This window comes from Bubalus bubalis, chromosome 3 (genome assembly GCF_019923935.1).
Source record: "Bubalus bubalis isolate 160015118507 breed Murrah chromosome 3, NDDB_SH_1, whole genome shotgun sequence".
Lineage (NCBI taxonomy): Eukaryota > Metazoa > Chordata > Mammalia > Artiodactyla > Bovidae > Bubalus > Bubalus bubalis.
The window spans coordinates 16,896,758-16,919,532 of NC_059159.1; the positions used below are offsets into that span (position 1 = coordinate 16,896,758).

At 41.0% G+C, this 22,775-nt stretch overlaps 1 protein-coding gene across 5 annotated transcripts in view; it reads left to right on the forward strand.

Moving 5' to 3' along the window:
- Positions 1 to 22,775, forward strand: part of KANSL1 (KAT8 regulatory NSL complex subunit 1) — a 171,923-nt gene that overhangs the window by 16,389 nt on the left and 132,759 nt on the right. Inside the window, exon 1 of one of the 5 annotated variants that reach the window (XM_044938850.2) lies at positions 9,326 to 9,540. The exons of 2 other annotated variants lie outside the window; for them this stretch is intronic. The gene's annotated coding sequence lies outside the window, so the exon portion shown is untranslated. Of the gene's footprint in view, positions 1 to 9,325; positions 9,541 to 10,327; positions 10,466 to 22,775 lie in introns of those variants that run through there. 2 more of the 5 variants (XM_044938851.2, XM_006060689.4) reach the window with 2 other exon arrangements.

Here is a 22,775-nt window from a genome sequence, read left to right on the forward strand (position 1 = left end):
TACAGTCGACGGGGTCGCAAAGAGTTGGACACGACTGAGCGACTTCACTCACTCACTCACTCTTACTTTTTGAGGAGCCAAACTCTTTTCCAAAGCAGCTATACCGTTTTACATTTCCACCAGCAGTGTGTGAGGGTTCTATCGTTTTGATTATAGTCATGCTAGTGGGTGTGAAGTGGTATCTCATCATGGTTTTGATAGCAAATGATGATAAGGTCTTTTCATATGCTTATTAGCCATTTGTGTATCTTTGGAGAAATGTCTGTTTCTATTATAGTTTTTGCCATTTTTAAACTGGATTGTCTTTTATTGTTGAATTCTAGGAGTTCTTTATATATTCTGGATACAAGTTCCTTGTCACAAATGAATTTTAAATATTTTCTTTAATTTATGGGTTGTTTCCACTTTCTTGGTGGGATCCTTTAATGCACAAAATGTTACAATTTTGAGGAAGTTCAGTCCATCTATTTTTTATTGTCATTTGTGCTTTTGGTGCCATGTCTAAAAATCATTGTGTAACACAAGATAATGAAAATTCACTTTTTCTTTTTTCTAGGAATTTTATGGTTTTAACTCTTACATTTAAGTCTGTGATTCATTTTGAGTTAATTTTTGTATATTGTGTGAAATAAGGATCCAACTTCTGCATGTGAATATCCAGTTGCCCCAGGACCTTTTGTTAAGAAGACTATCCAACCTCAACTTCTACCTCCCCTGTCTCTCACTGAAGTGTTCTGTCACCTATGTCAAAACTCAGTTGACTATAAGTGTGAGGGTTTATTTCTGGTTTATATTCCATTAATTTATATGTCTGTTCTTATGCCAGTACCACACTGATTTGATTTCTATAGCTTTGAATTAGGTTTTGAAATCAGGAAGTGTGAGTCTTTCAACTTTATTCTTCCTTTTCAAGATTGTTTTAGATATTCTGGAATTGAATTGCATTTGTAGATCAATTTAGGGAGTACTGCCATCTTAACAAGGGTACATCTTCTGGTCCCTGAACATGGGATGTCTTTCCATTTAATTAGTACTTCCTTAACTTTTTGAGACAATTTTTATAGTTTTCAGATTTTAAGTTTTATACTTTTTCTGTTAAATTTATTTCTAAATATTTTTTGATGCTATTGTATATGCAGTTTTCTTAATTTCATTTCAGATTGTTGCCATTGTATCAACATACAATTGATATTTATTTGTATAGTGATCTTGAATTCTTTAACATTGATGGGTATGTTTTTTAGCTCTAATAGTTTATTTGTGGGGTTTTTAAAAAACAAGATTATGTCATATACACATAGAAATATTTTACTTCTTTCTTTGAAACCTGAAAGTTTTTAATTTCTTTTTCTTGCCTAATTGCCCTGGCTAGAATTTCTAGTATAATATTGAATAGAAGTGGTGAGAACGGATATTCATTGTTTTGTTCCTGACTTTAGGGAGAAAATATTCAGTCTTTCTCCATTAAATATGATGTTGGCTGTGGGTTTTTCATAGATAACTTTTTCAGGTTAAGAAAGTTTCCTTCAATTCCTGTGTGTTTTTATCATGAAAGAGTGTTGGATATTGTAGTATATTAATTGACTTTCAGATAGTAAACCAATCTTGAATTCCTAGAATTAATCACACTTAGCAAAGGCACCCCACTCCAGTACTCTTGCCTGGAAAATCCCATGGACAGAGAGGCTCCTGGTGGGCTGCAGTCCATGGGGTCACTAGGAGTCGGGCACGACTGAGCGACTTCACTTTGACTTTTCCCTTTCATGCATTGGAGAAGGAATGGCAACCCACTCCAGTGTTCTTGCCTGGAGAATCCCAGGGACGGGGGAGCCTGATGGGCTGCCGTCTATGGGGTCGCACAGAGTTGGACACAACTGAAGCGACTTAGCAGCAGCAGCAGCAAAGGTGTACAGTACTTTTTATATGTTGCTGGATTCATTTGCTAGTGTTTTGTTGAGTTTTACATCTATGTCCATAAACGATATTGGTCTGTAGTTTTTTTTTTTATGATATCTTTGTCTGGTTTTGGTGTCAGGGTAATAACTGCCATATTAAACTAGTTGCGATGTGTTTTGACTTTATCTTGAAATAATTTTGCCTTAATTAAAAAAATTTTATTTTAAAAATTTTGACTGTGCTGGGTCTCTGTTAGGGCGTCCCTGGTAGCTTAATTGGTAAAGAATCCACTTGCAATGCAGGAGACCCCGGTTCGATTCCTGGGTCAGGAAGATCCCCTGGGGAAGGGTTAGGCTACCCATTCCAGTATTCTTGGGCTTCCCTTGTGGTTCTGCTGGTAAAGAATCCTCCTGTAGTGTGGGAGACCTGGGTTTGATCCCTGGGTTGGAATGATCCCCTGGAGAAGGGAAAGGCTACCCACTCCAGTATTCTGGCCTGGAAAATTCCGTGGAATATATAGGCCATGGGGTCGCAAAGAGTTGAACACGACTGAGCAACTTTAACTTTCACTTGGGTCTTTGTTGCTGTGAGAGGACTTTCTCTAGTCTTAACAACTCTGTAGGTGCTATGCTCTGGCTTCTCATTGAGAGTGGCTTCTCTTGTGGAACATGAGCGCTGGGAAGCAAGGGCTTCAGTAGTGTGGCTCATGGGCTTAGTTGCTTCACAGCATGTGGAGCCTTCCTGGACCAGGGATCAAACCTGTGTCTTCTGCATTGGCAGGTGAATTTTTAACCACTGGACCATCAGACAAGTCCAGTTTGGGCTTAATTTTGCACATTCATTTAGCAACAGTAAATTCTAATTCCCTCATTACTAAATGAAGATAATAATACTGACTAATGTTTAAGAAATGATGAGTTATTGAATTTGTGGCAATTACAAGAAATGTAGAAGCCTTCCCATAGGGCAGTACCAAACATTTGAGAATGAAAGGGAGATGGACAATTAAGTGTAATTGGACTAGATCACGAATTTTCATTTTTCTTGACCTTTTTCCCTGTCTTGAGACATTTGGGATAGAGATTGTAAGTCTGTCACTTTAAATCTTTGTCTCCTACTTGGTTCCCTTAACCTCTTCTTTTAGTTTTGTTTTGGAGTACTTGTTTTGTTACCTCATTCTAGTTATGCCATAAATAACACCTAATTTTAGCATTCCTGGAGGAGTCTATACAAGCTTCCCAAAAGGGCCAGAAGAGAGTTGAATGGAAAGCATAAAGCACTAAAATTTTGTTGATCTCTTACTACTTCTTTGCTTTGAATTAACTATTTAAAATATCAATGAATAGAAGGGTTGTTTTTTTTTTTTTGCCAGCACATAGCTTATGATGGTGACTTAGTATTTTTTTCCAGAGGTATTACAGTGTTTAGCATCCAGTAGACACTCAGTAAATGTTTATGAATGATTGGTAATTAGTAATAAGACTTTAAGGGGATATCTAGTTTTATTGAAAATCAAAGTTATTCAGGGCAGGAATACAACTGTTACTGTTGTCATGTTATAAAAATTGAATGCCCTAGCCTAAATGTTACCAGCAAGATTACATTTTGATATTGTTGCCATGGAGATTCTAGGGCGTGTGAGTTTTCCCTCCTCTACACAGAAGTATTTTTTTTCTTCTTTAAAAAAAAAATTATTTATTTGGCTGCACTGGGTTTTAGTGCAGTGAGCCAGGTCATTGATCTTTAGTCGCGACATATGGAATCTAGTACCATGACCAGGGATGGAACCCAGGCCTCCTGCATTGGGAACACGAAGTCTTATCCACTGGGCCACCAGGGAAGTCCTGAATTTTCTTCTTTATACCACAAAAGATATAGGTTGATTATTTTATTTTTTTTCTTCTACTGGTTCAAGTTAAGAGCTAGATCGTTTGAGACAAATTTTGTTAGATAAATGTGTCTAAATTTGATTGTGAGAATTAATTTGGAATATGGCTGAAAATACTGAATATTATGTTCTTTTTGTCTGATTCAGAAATGAAAAAGTTTGCTGTTAAGAAAAGTATATATGATTTCTTAGTAAATGAGTGACAGAGATAAAACCGGGACTTTAGCATTTCCTGAATTCCTGTCATGTTTTCTCAGTAGTTTATGGTCTCATTTATAATTTTGTACCCACAACAGTTTTTACATTAGATGTTTTCAGGTTTCATCATCTGTATAAGGGGACTGTATTCAGGTATTCATATTTATCTATAAATGATCTAAAGCAGTGCTTCTAAAATACTCTCAAGGTCTGGGGTTGTCCAGAGCAGCTTGTCACAAAAAGGGCATCTCTCTGAAGGACTCATTCTCTGTCTTGAAAAAATTAGAATTTCACTCTATAAATATAATTGTGTTTATTTTAACAAGAGTATATCTGATTTTACCACTGTCTTTGATTAAATCACCACTCCAGCAATATGTCTCCTGCCTATTGAGTGGCTTCAGTTACTTCCTAGTCCATAGCTGTAGGCTCCGCACTGTCCCTGAGAACCCAGTTCAGGCATCCAGGAATCAGTGAATTAAAAAGTAATGTTTCTTTCCAAGAATGGTGTGCCTCTCTATTGGAGGGAACAGGTGTGGTGTGCTGTTTCTGTAATCCCTAGGTTTGCTGTGCCAGCAGAGCAGGACTCCAGAAGTTGCATCTAACTTTAGACTCAGCAACTCACTTAAAAAAACTTTTTTTTAAAATGTCTTTTGCCTTGTACACGTTGCCCCCTTTTCTCTTTGAATATTTTTTTCTCCTTCTGACTTTGTAATCAGGCCCTCCACAACTTGGCTGCTCACAGCTGCCTTGAAGTTCTGCATGTTTACCTTTATGAATCATTTGGAAAAGAAGCCAGGCAATCTCTTGGTAACTTTGGGGCACATTCTGACATTTATTATGTGATACAGTGTGTTAGGTTCTAGGCAAATTGCTACATTTGATGTTGGCTTATGTGCAAAATTAGTATATTAAAATATATATTATGTTATGTTTGGTCAACAAACTTCTTTGGTTAATTCTTTGAGAATTTAAGAATGTTCTCTGCTGAAGTTCAAATAATTAGAATTAAGTATAATTTACCTAACTAATCAGTTTATTTAATCAGTAATTTGTTTTGTTTAACTCCTTGAGAAACTTTATTAAAATATTCTTGTCAAGTTCTGGTTAGACTGCATGTATTAGAAATAAGTGTTTGTGTAGCCACATTGAAATCTGGTACTGCAGAGGAGAAAACCATCCATCTTTTGTTAAGTCTTAACATAGCTGATGGCCTTGGGAGAACATGACTTGTTTCTTTAAGTGATACAGTTGCATACATTTGCATTTTAGTACTGTCTTCCTCAATATCCCCCAATGAATTATTTCCTGATTTAGGAGTGTGTTCAGGGTTAACCTGTAACTTTAGTTACTGTTCTCATTCCATGGACTGTTCCCAACTCCATGGACTGTAGCCTGGTGGGCTCCTCCATCCATGGAATTTTCCAGGCAAGAATACTGGAGTGGATTGCCATTTCCTTCTCCAGGGGATGTTCCCTGCTTCGACCGAGGGATCAAACCTGCCTCTCCCACACTAAGGCAGACTCTTTACTGTCTGAGCCACCAGGGAAGCCACTGTTCTCATTACTAATGGTTAAATAATGAGGCTGCCTATGATTAGTATTTGTTCTCAATGAGTTATTGGATCACTTCTGTGGTGAGATGGTAAGATAATATCTTTGTGTAAATTCCAGAGTCTATATCTTTAGTATGAGGAAGAAAATTATCTTGTTTTTAGATGGGATTGAAAGTAAGGAATAGCATGCATTCTTATAATACTTTGTCACTGACAGGTTTTTCAAATGCCTTAAGTTGCTTAATCTTACTGCAAATTTGTTCCTATTGGGCTGAGTACATAAGAGTATATGATATTCTGGATTATCTGAGACCTTCATTTAATGAAAACAATCTTTGAGGTCTATAGTCATTGTAATTAATGTGAGGATTTTCTCTTACTTACCTTTGGCCAAATCTTGATACTTGTCAAACTGAACTGGCAGTATTGTTCAGGCTTACCTGCATCATGTTTGCACTTCTTATTCGCCAGTTGGTGAGTAGCATGTTTCCGGTGGGAAGCTATAATTCTGGAATGCAGGTGATGTGGTGGGGAAAGGGAGAATTGGAGACTGACGCACGGATTCCAATCTGTGTTCCAGCTTTGGCTTTGGGCAGTCTCTTTGCTATTTTTTCTTGGCTTTCTGATAATAAAATCTGGAGGTTGAACTAGATGGCCTTCCAAATTCCTTTTGATATCCAAAATTCTTTAAATTTCCCAGTTTTGGTTCAGTTTATCTTGGCTTTCTATTTAATATTTAGCTTGCTGAATATTAACATGAGAGCATGCACTAATTTCAGTTTAAAGATGTTTCTTTCATGATATAATTTTAATATTTTAAATAGTTTGATATGTTCATTTCTTTGATATCTGGACTAAGTTCCTGGGATGCAATGGCAAATAACAGAAATGGAGGGGGGGGGTTCCCTGTTCTTTTGAAACTAGATGGTTTAGGCTTTAGGACTTTCTCCTGAATTGTTTTAATAATTGCTTTTTTATTTTTTTTTATTAAGTACAAAAAATAACCCCTTGTCCTTTGAGATTAGTTTGCCATTTGAAATACTGAATTTTAAAACAATTGATTTTAATTTTGGCTGTGCCGGGTCTCGGTTGCTTTGCGTGGCTTTCTCTAATTGTGGCACGTGGGAGATACTCTTCAGTGTGGTGCCCGGGCTTCTTGCTGCAGTGGCTTCTGTTTTTGCGGTGCACAGGCTCTAGGGCACTTGGGCTCAGTAGTTGTGGTGCATGGGCTTAGTTGCTTGATGACATACGGAATTTCCGCAAAGCAGGGATTGAACCTGTGTTCCCTGTATTGGCAGGTGGATTCTTAACCACTGGACCACCAGGGAAGTCTGGGAATTCCTTTATTACTGTTTTCTTGAAGGGAAGATAAGTTAGAGGTGGATTGAAGGAGAGGAATGAACAAGGATTGGTGGTGAGGAGGGATGGTCCTTTTTTACACGGCAGAAATAACACATAGATAAAGAATGGATGGGTAAGGAGTTGTATATAAGAGGGAAGTTACGTAAAATATAATATAAATAAAGCATTATAATACAAATACTCTAAAATATGAGAAAGTTATAATTATGTTTTTGACTTTAGGTATAGGCAACCTAGTGCAAATTGGTGTAATATGTTTGTTGTTACATTGGTCTCATGTAGCTGGAAGTCCAGTAGTCTTGCAAATGTCAGGATTGTTCAATATAATCATTTAATGCTGTCCCCAAGAACCAGGGTTCTAGCCAACTCTCCATTCTGTGCTCTTTGATGTTGGTGGCGTCTTCGAGTTGATGTAAAGTGACTGGAGTGGTTTGAAGTGTCATGTTCAACATTACCTGAAGTGGGGCTGTTTCTTCCTCCTCTCATTTTAGGATGGAAGCAGCTTTTCTCACAATCCTGTATTCCAGTGGGCTTCCACTCGTGTCCCATTGGCCAGGATTACATTTCTTGCCCATTGCCAACCAATCTCTGGTAAAGAGAATGGGTTAAAACTAATTTCACTGAGATAGAGTGGATATTGGAGGAGAGCCAACCACAATGAGTATTTCAAGAATGATTTGAAAAATGAGTAGTATATGTGTGTGTGTGTTTAATCAGTCTTAATTAACATCCACTGTGTTTTGGGGGGAAATTTTAAAAAATATATATTTATCTAAGATTTTTCTGTCTGTAGTGGCTCACCTTTGAATTTCCCTATTTGTAAAAATTGGTGTCTGAGCAGAAAGACATCTGATTTGAGAAAATGTAAGACAAACTGACTGACTTTAAGTGTCATAAACACTTAAACAGGCTTATTCTTGGGCTAAGCAATGAGAGAAGGGGAAAGTGGGAATTTATTTTTACCCAAAATACATGTTTAAAAATTAGCATTTCCACTTTTTTGTTAATCATCGAAAAGAATGTATTTTATAAGCTTGGTTATTTGGAGGCCTAATTAAATCTGATACTTGAGTTTTTAGAATCGAAGCAACAGTAAAATGATATTGTGGTGGGTATCTTTTAAAATAATATTTAAGTATACACTGCAGAGGGCTATGCCTTATTTGGTATTTTTCATTCTGCTCATTTAGATTTCAGAATCCTCAGGGCTCTAGTTCGCCATCTATTGGTTTTAGAATTGTGTTTAACACCTTTTGCTGTATTTTGTGGAATTACTATGTATGCAGAGATATGTGTGTATACATTGTTTTAAAAATTAACCCACCTCTCCACCTCCCAGGATTGTAAATTAAAAAGTCAAGACTAGGATCTCTTTCGGAGGTATATACAGATATGTATACATTAAAAAAAATTCTTTGTGTAATTTGACCCTGCAACTGTCTTTTGGTATGTAAGAACCATGACTATGATTGAGAGTGTGGTTTTAAGGGTACAAATGGGAACTCAAGGAAATTTAGGTGTAGATGCTGTAGGAGCTGGTGTTGGAGTGTAACTTTGTGGGAAGATAAACTATCAGGTTGTTTTCTGACTAACAGAAGTGACATACCACCGGATATTGGTTCTGGTAAGCCACAAAACAGTACTGAGCATTTCTCATCTTCCTTTTTGGTAGTAGAGCACACCTTTCTCATCTGCTGCATTTGACGATTTAATTGTTGGAAACATTTTTGTTGTTGTTGTTCTGTCATTTAAAGTAATATTTGATGAATACCAGAGTTTCTTTAAGTCTCTAAGTACTGGATTCATCTTTTGGCAACTTTTTCTTTAAAGGGTAGTGGCTTATAGTTTGTGTAAATGCGACACTTTGCATTGTATTGCTACATTTTTTTTAATCTAGAAAAAGTTCCGTTATTTTAAGGCCCTATTTTGGAAAAGGACTAAAATACCGTACTGATAAACTGGTCATGAGAAATTATAAAGTGCCACCACTTTAAACCAAGTGGAAGTTTGCTTTTTGTTCTGAGATTTGGGTTTCTCTATGGAGTTCTTTGTTAAACTTTTAGCATAGCACTGAACTTCCTTTTGGTGGAGACAGGAAGCATAAATACTCATTGTGTAATGCCATTTGCCTGCTTTGGCAGATCTGCCAAGCCGTGACACCCAAAACCAGACGCGTGCTTCTTAGCGAAAACTACAGTTCCCAGCGGGCGCGGCGCTGGTGGGCCATCACTTCCCCTTCTCGCTCCGGGCTGGCCCTTCCCGGGCTGGTCCGGCGCGGGCTCCAGCTCGCGCCTGCGCCATGAGAACGTGCGCTTTTTTTTTTTTTTTTTTTTAACCCCGCCGGCTGCGGATCGCGGCGCCGGGGCTAGTGCCCAGGCGTGCTGCAGTGTAGGGAGGCAGGCTGCTAGGACAAAGGGCGGCGGGAAGCGCTTCACCAGTCAGGGAGCTCCCCACCGGACTTAGCAAACGTTTAGCCCTGGAATAGTGTGGTGCCCAAGACATAAGCCTATTTACTACCCAGTACAAAGAGTTCTTGGCTCACGTCCTCTTGCTCTGTCGCGTCAGCCTTCCTTGCCCCTCAGCCGGCGCGCGGCCCCGCCAGCCCCAGCGCGGAGGGAATGTGACGGCGTCAGTGCCTCAGGTTAGCCTCATCCCGGCCAGAGCGAAGGCCCGCTCCCGCCTGCCGCAGTGCCGCGTGCCGCAGCCGCATGTCTGGGAGCGGCGGGGTCCCGGCGCCGCGGCCTCCGCAGCTGGAGGCGCAGAAACAGCGGCCGCGGCGAGGAGCCATGACTGAGGCGGTGGCGGCCGCGCCTCCTGGCGGCTCGCGGGGGCGGCGCGGCGGGCGCCCCCTGGCGGCGCGCCGGGGCGGAGCGGGCCTTCGCCGCCGCAGCCGCAGCCGGCGGAGGCGCTGCTGTCCCTCCTCCCCGTGTCCCCGGCGCTCGCCCGCTCGCTCGCTCCATTCTCCCTCCGCTTCAGATTAAAGGGGGGGAGGGAAAAGAAGCTCGGCCGCCATTTTCCCAGTGCCGCCGCCACCGCCGCCACCGTTCGCCGAGCCGGCGGGAGAACCGAGCACCGTAGCGAAGCCGACTCGTCTCGCCGCGGCGGTGCGGGGGGCGGCCGGACCGCGCTCCCCGGCCGGGAAGAGGCGTCCGGGGGCGGCGGCCGGGGTGCGGGTTCGGGCTGCAGACGGCGGCGCTTGTTTGTGCGGGGCGGGGGGGCGGCTTCACCCTTTGCCCCCGCCCGCTAGTCCTCCCGGCCGGGCTGTGGTCCCCGGCCGTGCCCAGGCCCCGCCGGAGCCGAGGAAGGCCGGAGAAAGGGCCCGAAAGAGAAGAAAAAGCGGCCGCTCCCCGCCGCCGCCTTCCCCTCCCCCTCCGCCTCGCCCCCCCGCCCGGAAAGTCAGGGCGGCTCCGGGCGCCGGGGGGGAGGAGAGCGGCGGGCCCGGGCCGGAGCCGCCGCCGCGCGCCCCCGCCCGCCGCCGGCCCTCGGCGCCCAGGCCGGGGGCTGTTTGCAAACTGCGCCCATTTTGTGGGGCTGAATCCGCCCGGGCAACGCTCTTCCATCACGTGGTAGGTGCTGGTGCTGCTGCTCCTCTCCTCCTCCTCCTCCCGCTGCCCTTTCTCCTTCTCCTCGCTCTCCCTGTGGCTCCCATTTCTCCCTCTCTTTGTTAGTTGTAACTGGAAAGGCAGGGCAGGGCAGGAAAAAATCCCCGGAACTTTAAATGGCCTCTCCGGGCTTCCCCGCTGCGGGTCCGGGGCTGGGAGTCGCCCCAAGGGCGGGGGTGTGCGGGGGCCCTTCCCCACCAGCTGCCGCCTCGTTCGCCAGCTTTTCCTTTGGCGTTCTATTTAAAAATGCGGCCTTAAGAGCACGATTTATTCCGGTTAAAAAAAAAAAAAAAAACAAACCAAAAAACCCAAACAAACTCTCGCTCTCGCCTTGAACTTCTCTTGACTGCAAAAGGCCTTTCTCTGCTCGAAACACACATCTTGCGCGTTTCACGGTGTGTATCACAACTCTGATTGTTTAGTGAAATGGTTATTTGTTTCATTTATTTATTGTTTTTGTTGCCTGTAAATTGAGGTCACTTACGTTTTCCGATCTAGACTCCTTCAGGCGGACGTGTTTTTTTTTTTTTTTTTTTAACTAAAGAGGAAGAGACAGTTATTTGCTTTTAAGTGAGTTTGGGGGGCCTGTTTTCCGGCTGACGGTCTTTTGATTCTCAGCAAATAATTTGATTGTTTTCCATAGGATAACCAGCCCTACCCGCATGTTTTACTTAAAAATTCTATTGTTTTCCATTGTCGGGATCCCCGTGTGGTTTTTAGGAGAAACACGTTACTTAACTATTGCTTATTGATTGCCTCAGGGGAGAAGGGGTGACATGATGGCGCCACTTTAAATTGCTCTCTTTCCTCCTCCTCGGTCCCCCCCCCCCCTTTATTCTGGAGGTCACTGGAGCAGTTTTCGTGACCTATTAATAAACTACTTGAGAGCGTTAACAATACAACTAGTCGGGCTAGCGTTTGGTTACCTTAAGGGTCGGGAGACTCAAATCCTGAGGTCCTCAAAGTTCCGAGAAACCTTCCTAGTCCTGCCTCGCCTTCCTCACCTCCATTCACAATCCTGGTGTTGCCATCTCCTTTGTCACGTGGCTAGCAATCATTGTGTTTTTTTGTTTGTTTTGGGGTCTGTGTTTATATTTTTAAATTGTAGCCCAGAAGAACTTGCTCCCTCCCCATTAGAAAGATCAAAACATTTTAGTTTTTTTAGTTTTACAGTTGGATAACATTTAAAATAAACGATAAAATTACATAATCTTTGCCTTGCATAATCATGATATAGTTATACATTGTTACTGAACTTCTTTTCTTTCCTAAAGCACTTTCAAGTATGAAAAGTAGAACATTGGAATATGTTTTCCATCGCTCAGAATAGCCTGTAGTATTATCCCTGCTTTTGGGTCGTTTAAAGTAACCACTATTTACAAGGGTTTAAGTGGGTGTGTTTCCCCTCCCCCCTTCTATAGGCTATACTTGGTTCCTTTTCTAGTGTACTGTCTGACCAATTTAGAAATTTTCAGTTGTCTACAGGCGTGTCATTTAAAGCTATTTTTCTTTTCTTATAACAATAGTGAACACTTTTGAGTAATAATTTGTTTTCTAACTAAAGATATTTCATTACGTTTCTGTTGCGGTTTTGATCCCGAGTATTTTTAGTGTTAATCTATAGATTTAGAAGAATGTTCTATTACCTGTTTCTTCCTGTCAGTTTTCCTAGTAGTTGGGTAAATTCCTATTATATAAAATACAAATACATTTCTCTGTTGTTTCTACAGAGGTTACTAACCACTTTCTCAATTTGAAAAAAAGATCTGTCCTGAGTTTAAAAACATTTCAAAAACTTAATATGAAATGTAGTGGTTTTAAGTGTACATTGATTGGTTTCCTCTAGCATGTATATTTTTTTATGGTTTTGGGCCATTTTCCTTGCTAACAGTTACATCATGTCATGTGATACGTGCAGTGTGATGTGTAGTCCTAAAAATAAGGCAAGGTAAAAATGCTCATCCCTTGAGAATTTAAAAAATGTATTATAATGTGAGATAACTGTCCTCAGTCATGGAATTCTGATTTCGATTTCCTCTAGTTTTATCCAACAAAGTCTGCAATTGCTTTGACCTTTAGCATATTTGGTATATTTGTTAGCGATCTCATGATTTGAGGTGGTTCATTTTTTAATTTTCAAGTGTGCACCACTTGGAGGGAAACAGATGTGACAAAGATTCTTACTATCTGTATTATGGTGAAAATGATTGGTCTCTGAGGACTGCTGTGTTTAAGTATATATTTAATAAGTATTTTTAATTTATGTCTGTGGGCAGTTAAAAGAGTTATCAGTTAAGTATTGAGGAGTCTTGAGGTTTGGTGGGGTTTTTGGCCCTTTCACCTTTGTGAATCCATTTAAGTGAAGTATTTAGAAGTGTTCCTGCATCTTTCCTGAAAGCCTTATTCAGAATTTTAGCATTTGAGTTTTGTGCTTTACAGCAGGTGAGATGTTCAATCTTTGTATGATTTTCTTCCTGCCTACACATGTTGTTTCTATGGTTAAACCTGCAGAGCACACTTTCATTGTTAGATGACTTATCATTATCCTGTTGAGGAAAATTCTGGAAGCTAGAAAATGAGTACACCGTAGTTCACTTTTGAACTTTTATCAAGGTGAGAAGAAAGGAAAACAACTCTCTCTTTTTTCTTCAAACACTGCCAATACCCTTCCATTTCTAGTCATGCTACATTGTAGCCAGTGTCTGTACCTCCTCTGGATTTTATAGATTGACCACAGATTTTAATTGTATTTTAAAGTGAATAACAGCTGATAGATTTGTTCTGTTTGATACAACCTAACTCATGAAATCTGTAAACATGGGGCCATTTTGGTTGATGAAGCTGATTTGAGAAGTTACTTTAATATTGAGTGGTTCTAGTTAGAGGAACTTTTCTAAGTAAAGCTTAGTTACCTTGTTGTAGTACTAGAAAAGCAATTTTTTTAATTCTGTGAAGAAACATACTAATCCATATTCAATTTTCTAAATAATCATTGAAAATCGTGTGTTTAAAGAGTAATGCTTATTCCTCTTATATTTGTCAGCTTCCTTGAGAGGGGAGTTCAGTAGGGGTTATTATTTTTCTTCTTGGTGAAGTCATTAGATACAGAAATTAAGTGATTTCCTTCCTGGAGAAAGAGGGAATTTTTTTTTTTTAATTATTATTATTTTTTTCTTTTTTTTAACCTTCAGCATCTTTCCATTGCCTTGAATTTGGAAAGGAAGGGCTAGTGCAGACTGAGTATATGGTTCATCTTCAGTTGATTGGGCCAGAGCAAATCTTACTATTGAGTGGTTTCCTTAGTTTTAAAGCACCTTTTCTTTGCCTTCTTTTTCTATTTTAAGTAAGTTTTTGCCTTTTGTTTAGACTGTTCTAGGTCTCCAGAAGCATGTTTTACATTAGGGCTCTTTTACTTGATCCCTTTATGAAAAAGTATAGGTGCAGGTGTCTCAAATAAAACGGCCCAAACACCTGGCCTGCAAAGAGTACTTGGATCATGTCCTTTCCCTAAAATAAGACTTTTAACTATTTCTTGGAAATATTAAGACTGGTTTTTGAGTCTTCACGTTGCTTCTCAAGATGTGTGTTTAAATTGTAGTTTTCATCATAATAAATTGCATGTTAGCCTCTGGGCATAGTAAATGTTGCATAGAAATATTCTTGACAGAATGTAATAATTCATGACACAAAGCGAGATTTATCAGTACTTGCCATTCCTTAAAATGTGAGATCAAAACTCAGTGAATCACAGTAATGGTTAAAAAAGACAGTATGAATGTAAAAGACAAATATTCCACTGTGGTAGAGGTCACCAACATTTGAAGGCCACAAGAAGACAGAAAGTGGTGTCTTTGGGTGTTACTTGCATATTGTGGAGAGAATTGTGGGTCATAGGATAAGATCAGTATATATGGATGGAAGGGTCACCGTTATTGGTTCAGTTATCATTTGTTCCCACGTTATGGTGTGTTGCCAGTCTTTTAGGATGTAGGGTAGAATGTATAGGAGAAAATGACTCGATAGATTTGATTTATCAAAAAGCCTGGATTCCAAAAAGACTGAAATAGATGTGTTTTTTTGGTTTGTGTGGTAAGCTTTTGTTGTCTTTCATCAAATAAAGGTAAAGCAAAAATGGAGGGTGTGAGGAAACTGTCTTCAAAGTAGAGAGTGCAGTTCATATTTCTGGATAAGAAACAAATTTGAGTAGTCTGAAAGAGAAACTTAAAGATTGTATATGAAGATTTAAAATATTACATCAAGAAGCCCTTCAAGGTAGACATCTTTTAGATTCTTGTCTCCCATGGGTAGTGGTGTCTGGGAACTGACAGCTGCTTAATACTTGTTAGTTCTTACCCTCTGTAAGGCTTGCTTTTCTAAGCTTTTCGGCTAGCTCTATACAATTCTAACATTGGAAGGCCCTAGCCCCCACGGAATTACTTAACTCTGTGTTTTATTGTTATTGATTGTAAACTTGCCTTTTTTCCCCCTCTAGTTCTAACTTTTTAAAAATTACAATTTCTCCCCAAGCTTTAAGAGTGAGGGAAGAATAAGGCAGAGGTAAATTCAGCGCAGTTTTATCTAAATGTTATCAAAAACTCTGGTTCTTGTTACTTGAACCAGGAATCCCAAATGAGATCTCACTCTGAATTTTAAATACAGCAGATTCTGCCCTTGTTTGGAAAAAGTTGCTTAAGTGGCATCAAACTTAATGGAGCCTCTCACCTTTTAATTTCTTTGTAAAAAGGGAGCAGCTTAAGGTCAGATCTGGTTAAGTTCAGTTGCAGGGGAAGTGTTGAATAAAAAAGATGAATCACAATTTTGTTGTTAGAGTATTAAATAAAAAATTGCTAAAAACTGATATCTAGGCTTTCATTTGCTATTTGGCCTTTGTGACTGCTTATTAGCACCTCCACTGGAGGGTGTGAAGGGATAGAGGTGAAAAGCTAATTAGTTTAGCTTCTGCTGTTTGGTAGCATAGAGGCTTTGTAGAAATACTGGTCTGATAAGTTGAACTGTCAGGAAAGTTTCATTAAACTGTTCGTATGTTACCATGGAGCACTGAGGATGTTTGAAGAGCTTACCATATTTCAAAAGATACTAGATTGCTGTTTTTCAGGGTTTGTATGTGTGTGTGTGTATTTTCAGTTAATCTTTAATTCAGTATTCTGAAGGGATAGGGTCGATTTCACTGAGATCTCTAGAGTTGGGTCAGGGACCTTCCCCTCACCCCAGCACCCTAAGAAGAATGTATTTGCTTTTGAATTGCTTGGACCCCTTTGAGAAATCTTCGATTTTAATTTTTTTCAGAAACACTTGTATTATTAGAGTTGTTAGAGATGAGATAAAAGTCCATTTTTCCTTCTTTGCCTTTTGTGAGCTAGACTGGTAGGAAATGAATTCAGTGATAAGTAAACACAAATGTGATCTTACCTGTTTTGTAGCTTGGTCTCCCCCCCCCCCCCCCCCACTTAGTTACATATCAGAGATTTTTCACGTCAACATAAAGTTTTTTTTTTTAATAACTTCATAATATTCTATTGTATCTTTTAAAGTTTGCTCTCTTTTTTTGTATTACAGTTCTTCAGTAAAAGAATTGTGCATATATTCTTAGGTATCTGTGAGAGTATTTCTGTTGAATAGGTTCCTAGAAGTGCAGTTACTAGGTAAAAGTTTGAGTAGTTGCATTTAAAATTTTGATAATGCCTTCAAAGGCTTATGTAGCCAAATTTAATAGTTTAAAAGTATACTTAAAAAGTTGGTCAGTCTGAGTGCATGTGCTTGCAGTGTAAATGACGAGAACTTGAGGTGGGCAAAGTCTGTCCTAGGTTCAGTTGGTTCCTGCTTCCTGTTAGATTTTCACTTTATGATCAGACATCCCCATTAACTTCATAATGGATCTCCATCCGATGCATTCACTGTAGAATATGCAGGTTAACTAACATATATATTGGTCCACTGTCTGTCAGGCATAGTGCTACCTGTAAGAGTTAGAAATAAAACAAGCCATTAAGTTAAAATTGCTCAGTCATGTCTGACTCTTTGCGACCCCATGGACTATGCAGTCCATGGAATTACTGGAGTGGGTAGCATTTCTCTTCTCCAGGGGATCTTCCCAACCCAGGGATCAAACCCAGGTCTCCCGCATTTCAGGTGGATTCTTTACCAGCGGAGCCACAAGGGAAGCTCAAGAAGACTGGAGTGGGTAGCATATCCCTTCTCCAGCGCATCTTCCCAACTCAGGAATCAAATCAGGGTCTCCTGCATTGCAGGCAGATTCAAGGAAAAGGAAACAAGCCATAAGTTTCCTTTTAAGAAATATACAGTCAGTGGGGGTGACAAAATTGGGTGTTTATTTCCCATTATGACCAGGATGTCATGTGGATGCTTATTAGATCCTATAGAGGAATGAGACTCTTAACTCTACCTGGAGTGAGTGGGAAATACTTTAAAGAGCATGTGATCTTGAGCTAAAATTTGAGAAGCAAAGGTGCAAGGGCATGGAAGAACCTGGAAGTATAAATAAGATTGCGGTGGCTAGGCTGGGGACAGGTGGAAGATGAGGCTGAGTGTAAGAGGGGGCAGATGAGTGCTGTGTGGGAGTTTGGGTTCATCCTTACCCTAGTGTCACTAGGATTTTAAGTGGAAGGATTTTAAGCAGGAGCACAGCATGGTTGAATTTATGTTCCCTCTCTTTTTTCCCCTGTTTTCTCCTCTTTTAGTAATCATTTTGGTAGTGAACACTAGGTTGAAGGCTTGCTGAGACAGGAAGAAAGAACAGTTGGGAGAGTATTGCTGTTCTGGGTTAGTGTAAGGCCTAAGAGATTCTGAACTAAGGCAGTGGTATTAAGGATGGAGTGACTGGTTATCATTCTATCTATCGAACTCTCACTGTTTAACCTTGGTATTTAGTCAGAATGTCATCTCTTTCTGGAAGCCTCCCCTGATCCCTTTAGGCAAAACACAGAGCTTTGTCATCTAGGTTTACCTTCACACCTAATTTCTGTCTTCTCTTTGGCATTGATGACACTGCTGTGGTTCTTAGCGTCTCCAGCATTAGACTATACTGTAGTCTGTTACTCCTGTCTGATACTAGTGTATGTTTAAGTTAGATATCTATAGTAGATTGTAAACCAGAGATTGGGATCAGGGTTCATTCACACGGGGAATGTTGAAGGGCTGGAATTGGTTTTGGAATTGATACTGGGGGCAGAGGTGTTGGAAGTAGCTGTATGGGCGATGCTAAAAGTGGAAGTGTTAGCCACTCAGTGGTGTCTGACTCTTTGCAACCCATGGACTATAGCCCTCCAGACTCCTCTGTCCATGGAATTCTCCAAGCAAGAATACTGGAGTGGGTAGCCATTCCCTTCTCCAGGGGATTTTTCTGACCCAGGGATTGAACCCAGGTCTCTGGCATTGCAGGTAGATTCTTTACTGTCTGAGCCACCAGGGAAGCCCGATGCAGGACCCTTCCTATCCTTTAGGTTTCAAGTTAAGATGTTTTCCCCCGGGAAGCTTTCTGTGACCCCAGCACCCACTCTCAGCCTGTGTGATGGTGGTGTTCAGTTGTCCGGTTGTGTCTGACTCTTTGTGACCCCGTGGACTACAGCATGCCAGGCCTCCCTGTCCCTCACCATCTCCTGAAGTTTGCCACTTGTTCATGTCCATTGCATCAGTGATGCTGTCCAGCCATCTCATCCTCTGCCCTCAGTCTTTCCCAGCATCAGGGACTTTTCCAGTGAGTTGGCTCTTCACTTCAGGTGACCATAATACTGGAGCTTCAGCATCAGTCCTTCCAGTGAGTATTCAGAGTTGGTGTCCCTTAGGATTGACTGGTTTGATCTTCTTATAGTCCAAGGGACTCTCAGGAGTCTTCAGACCACATTTCGAAGGCATCAATTCTTTGGCTCTCTGCCTTCTTTACGGTCCAGCTCTCACAACTGTGTGAGGGTCCCCTTAGGATTCCCTGATCACAGTGAGTGTCTTTACTGGTCCATGTCATCCTCATAGACACTTGGTGTGGAGCTTTAAATGCTGTTGGCATTTTAATAAAATGGTTTTTGGATTTCTCATTGACTTTCCTCTAAAGACTAAAATTTAAAATCTTTGTGTCTAGCAGTTAAGTCCCTTCCAGTTTAAACTTAGCCTTATGTATAGTATATAATAATGCACTGGGCTTCCAGTGGCTCAGTTGGTAAAGAGTCTGCTTGCAATGCAGTAGACCTGGGTTCAGTTCCTGGGTAGGGAAGATCCCCTGGAGGAGGGCATGGCAATCCACTCCAGTATTCTTGCCTGGAGAATCCCATGGACAGAGGAGCCTGGCAGGCTACAGCTCATGGGGTTGTAAGAGTCGGACATGATTTAGCAACTAAACCAATGCAACATTGTAATAACTATACTTCAATAAAAAATAAACTAAAAAAAATAGGCATGGGTCTTCCCTGGTAGCTCAGACGGTAAAGAATCTGTCTGCAGTGCAGGAGATCTTCAATTCCTGGGTGGGGAAGATCCGCTGGAGAAGGAATAGGCTAACCACTCAGGTATTCTTGGGCTTCTCTGGTGACTGGGCTGGTAAAGAATCCCCCTGCAATGCGTGAGACCTGGGTTTGATTCCTGTGATGGGAAGATCCCCTGGAGAAGGGAATGGCTACCCTCTCCAGTATTCTGGGCTAGAGAATTCCATGAACTGTGTGTATAGTTATGGGGTGGTAAAGAGTCAGACGCGGCTGAGCGACTTTCACTTTTCACTTAGAGGTTTGGATTGGAATCCTGCTTCTGTAGCTTAGTAGTGGTGTGCTCTTGGGCATGCTACTTCTGAGCACATACTCATCTTTTACTGTTATTGTGATAATTAAATGAGGATGTAGATGTAAAACACTTAGCACAGAGACTGACACTGTAAAAGGTCAATTAATGTTAGTGAACAGCAGTCATAATAACAGTCTGTTCTCCAGCCAAGCCCTGCCCTGTTGGCATAGGAAAGTATTAGGAACTGGGGTGGTGAGGTCCACCTTATTTCTTTGTTTTATGAAAAAAAATCGTTCTCCCACTCCCTTTTGTATTCTGTAACAAATCTACATTTGTAAAAGAAAAACTTTCCAGTGTGTTCCATAATGTAACTTTTGGTACTTGATCACAAAGCTGCTTTTTCCCTCTCTTTCTCAAGAAGCTGTGCGTGTACCAACCACCTGCTTCATTCAAGTTGTTCTGTGGATCATCTCCCAAATCCTTCCCTATTATTTCAGTTGTGTCAGTTTCTTGATTGGTATTTCCTCGTCTTTCTCTGCTCAGCACAGTCTTATGCTTGAAAAGCCTGCCTCTGGGTCTCTGACTACTGCAAGCCTGTCAGTGAGTGCTTACTGTGTCCTCGGCACTCTATCTCGGTGAAGTTAGTGATCACACAAAGAAAGATACTAAGGGACTTTCCCAGTCTTGAAATATAGTTAACAAATTGACAACTAGGGGAACATTCAGATAATTTTAATTGAGTGGTGACTTTAAGTGCATTGTACAATTTAAGCAGGAAGAAAGTTATGTGAGTCTGAATAGTCTGGAAAAGTTTTTGTGGAGATGTTGTGTATTGAAGTATTAAGTTTTGGGCTTAAAGGGTAGAAGGGCCTTCAGTTAGAGGAAACAGCATAGGCAGAAATGATGAGTTGAATCTGGGGGTGGTTTCTAGGTCCATGCCAATTGATGCACTTGTTTTGATGTTAAGTTTCACCTTGGAGAATTTGGACTCGTGAGAAATGTATTAGGAGCTATTCTTGAGTAAAGAAGTGAAGTGATAAAAACGTATGGAATGGATTAGACGAGGGAGCCCCTACCTCCAGGCTGTGCTCCTGCCAGATCAGTAGCAGCCTTAGATCACAAATAAAGCGCACAGTAAGTGTAACGTGCTTGAATCATAGCGAAACTGTCCCCTCCCCCATGCCTGGTCTGTGGAAGAATTGTCTTCCACAAAATCAGTACTTGTTGACCAATAGGTTGGGGACTGCTGGATTAGAGGACTGAGACTTCAGTCAGGAAGCTGTTAAGATCATTTAGGTGTGAGCTGATGCACCCGGGCTGGATTTGGATTGATTCTGTTAAGAATGGAGAGGATATACCAAACCTAAATGGTTCCCCCTGTCTCCCAACCTGAACAGCTTTATGAGAAATAAATGGGAGGATTTTATCTTAAAGAAGGTGAAATTATGAGGGAAATGACAACCTTCTCGTTTCTTAAAAGCTTTCCTATTTGTGTCACTTACTTGGCTTTTCTGCAGACTTCAGGCGCTTCTGAAGCCTGGAGGAGACTTTGACAATTCTGCTGTGGTGACCGCCTTAGTTGTAAGTTCTTGTTGTATCCTGTCTAGATTATTGCAATAACTTCTTCACTGGCCTTTGACTTTTTACTTTCTTTTAATCCATCCTATACAACTGTTCTCTGTAGCACAGTTCTTGTGTCACTCCATATATGAAAAACCTTTAATGATTTTCTGCTGCCTTTAAGTCTGAGTAAAAACTGGCTTTTGAAGGTTATCCGTTAATGATCTGGCTTCAGACTGCGTTTTCACCTTTTTCTATAGTGTTTCCTCTTGTTAAAATATGCTTTATAATTCAAACAAGTTGATCATTTCGTCTAACCTCCAGGATGTCCGCTTTTCCCATACCTTTTCCTCTCACTGGAATGCCCCATTACCTTCTTTTGCCTCCGCCTTTTACATAATGAAATTTTAGCTAATTTTCAAGCTTCAGCTTAAATTTTGATGACTTCACACACCCTTCTCTAACCATCCTTCCTGTGTCTTTTTTCCCTTTGTACAGAGTAATGAGGTAATGGTGGAACGAGGTTAGTAGAAGCCACATTATGGGCAGGTTTTTCTTCCCCATCTGATTTTTGCTTCTGTTTTCAGTGCAGGTGCGGTTGTTGGCCACCCAATTGTCCAGACCCTTCCCTTTGGGCCTTGGCAGCTAATCAACATTGTTGCAAGGTGGATGCTGCCAGTTTATTCTTGTGTAACCGGAGTCCTGTCTTGGGAGTTTACAAGGGAGTAAGGTGTGGCTTGCGTTTGTAGGTGTGGAGTTAGTTTGTGACTTGCACTATTTGAAGCAGCCAGATATGTATGATTTTTGGAAATCTATGTTTAGAAATGTATATGTATGTATATACATCTGTAGATACAGAATCTATCTCTAGAGAGTGGCTCTCAATTGGGGGGTGTGATTTTGCCCCCTTGGGGACATTTGGCATGTCTGAAGGCATTTTTGGTTGTCATAATTTCTAGGAGGGAGCAGCGGGCCTCTAGGCCAGGGATGCTGCTAAACCACCTGCAGAGGCACAGGAGAGACCCCCTTCCCCACAGCAGAAACTTACTCGGCACAAGTCAGTAGTGCTGCGGTGGAGAAACTCTGTCCTAGGGTATACTTTGGCTTCCAAAGTGTTACTTGTGTTAGGTGGAAGTTTGTTCTTGAATCTATATTGCTGTTTATAATAATCATACATACAGGAAGGGGCCTTAGAGGTCATGTATTTGAACTTTATTCTAACTTAAATCTCTCAGAACAGTGTTCTGCACAATATTAATATAATGAAAAAAGATGTTTATTTGTTAAAGGTGCGAATACTTGAGCAGTATTCAGTATAACGAGGAGAAGGCAATGGCACCCCACTCCAGTACTCTTGCCTGGAAAATCCCATGGATGGAGGAGCCTGGTGGGCTGCAGTCCATGGGGTCGCTAGGAGTCGGACACGACTGAGGGATTTCCCTTTCACTTTTCACTTTCATGCATTGGAGAAGGAAATGGCAACCCAGTCCAGTGTTCTTGCCTGCAGAATCCCAGGGACGAGGGAGCCTGGTGGGCTGCCTTCTATGGGGTCGCAGAGTCAGACACGGCTGAAGCGACTTAGCAGCAGCAGCAGCAGCAGCAGCAGCAGCAGCATAATGAAGTGCATTGTGAATCACATCAGGGAAGTTTTTCCTAACTGTGTTTGCCTGCTGAACCCATTTGACATCTTCCAGTCCCCAAAATACTTCCTTGGGACTGGGATGGACACTGTTAATTAGTTAGTTCAAATTTTCATAGCCTTTTAAAGGACCTTGATAAGATAGCCCTTCTTTTGTCTGTTAAGCTTACTGCTGAATCATGGTTTATGTCAGTGGCTGCAGGTGCATTAGGTCCATCTTTTTTTTTTTTTTTTTTGGTCAGATTGTGGTTTATTAGATGAACTAAAAGTTGGAATATTTTAGGTTTCTTTATTCTGAATGTACGATGTAACTTTACTATCTGTCCCCAC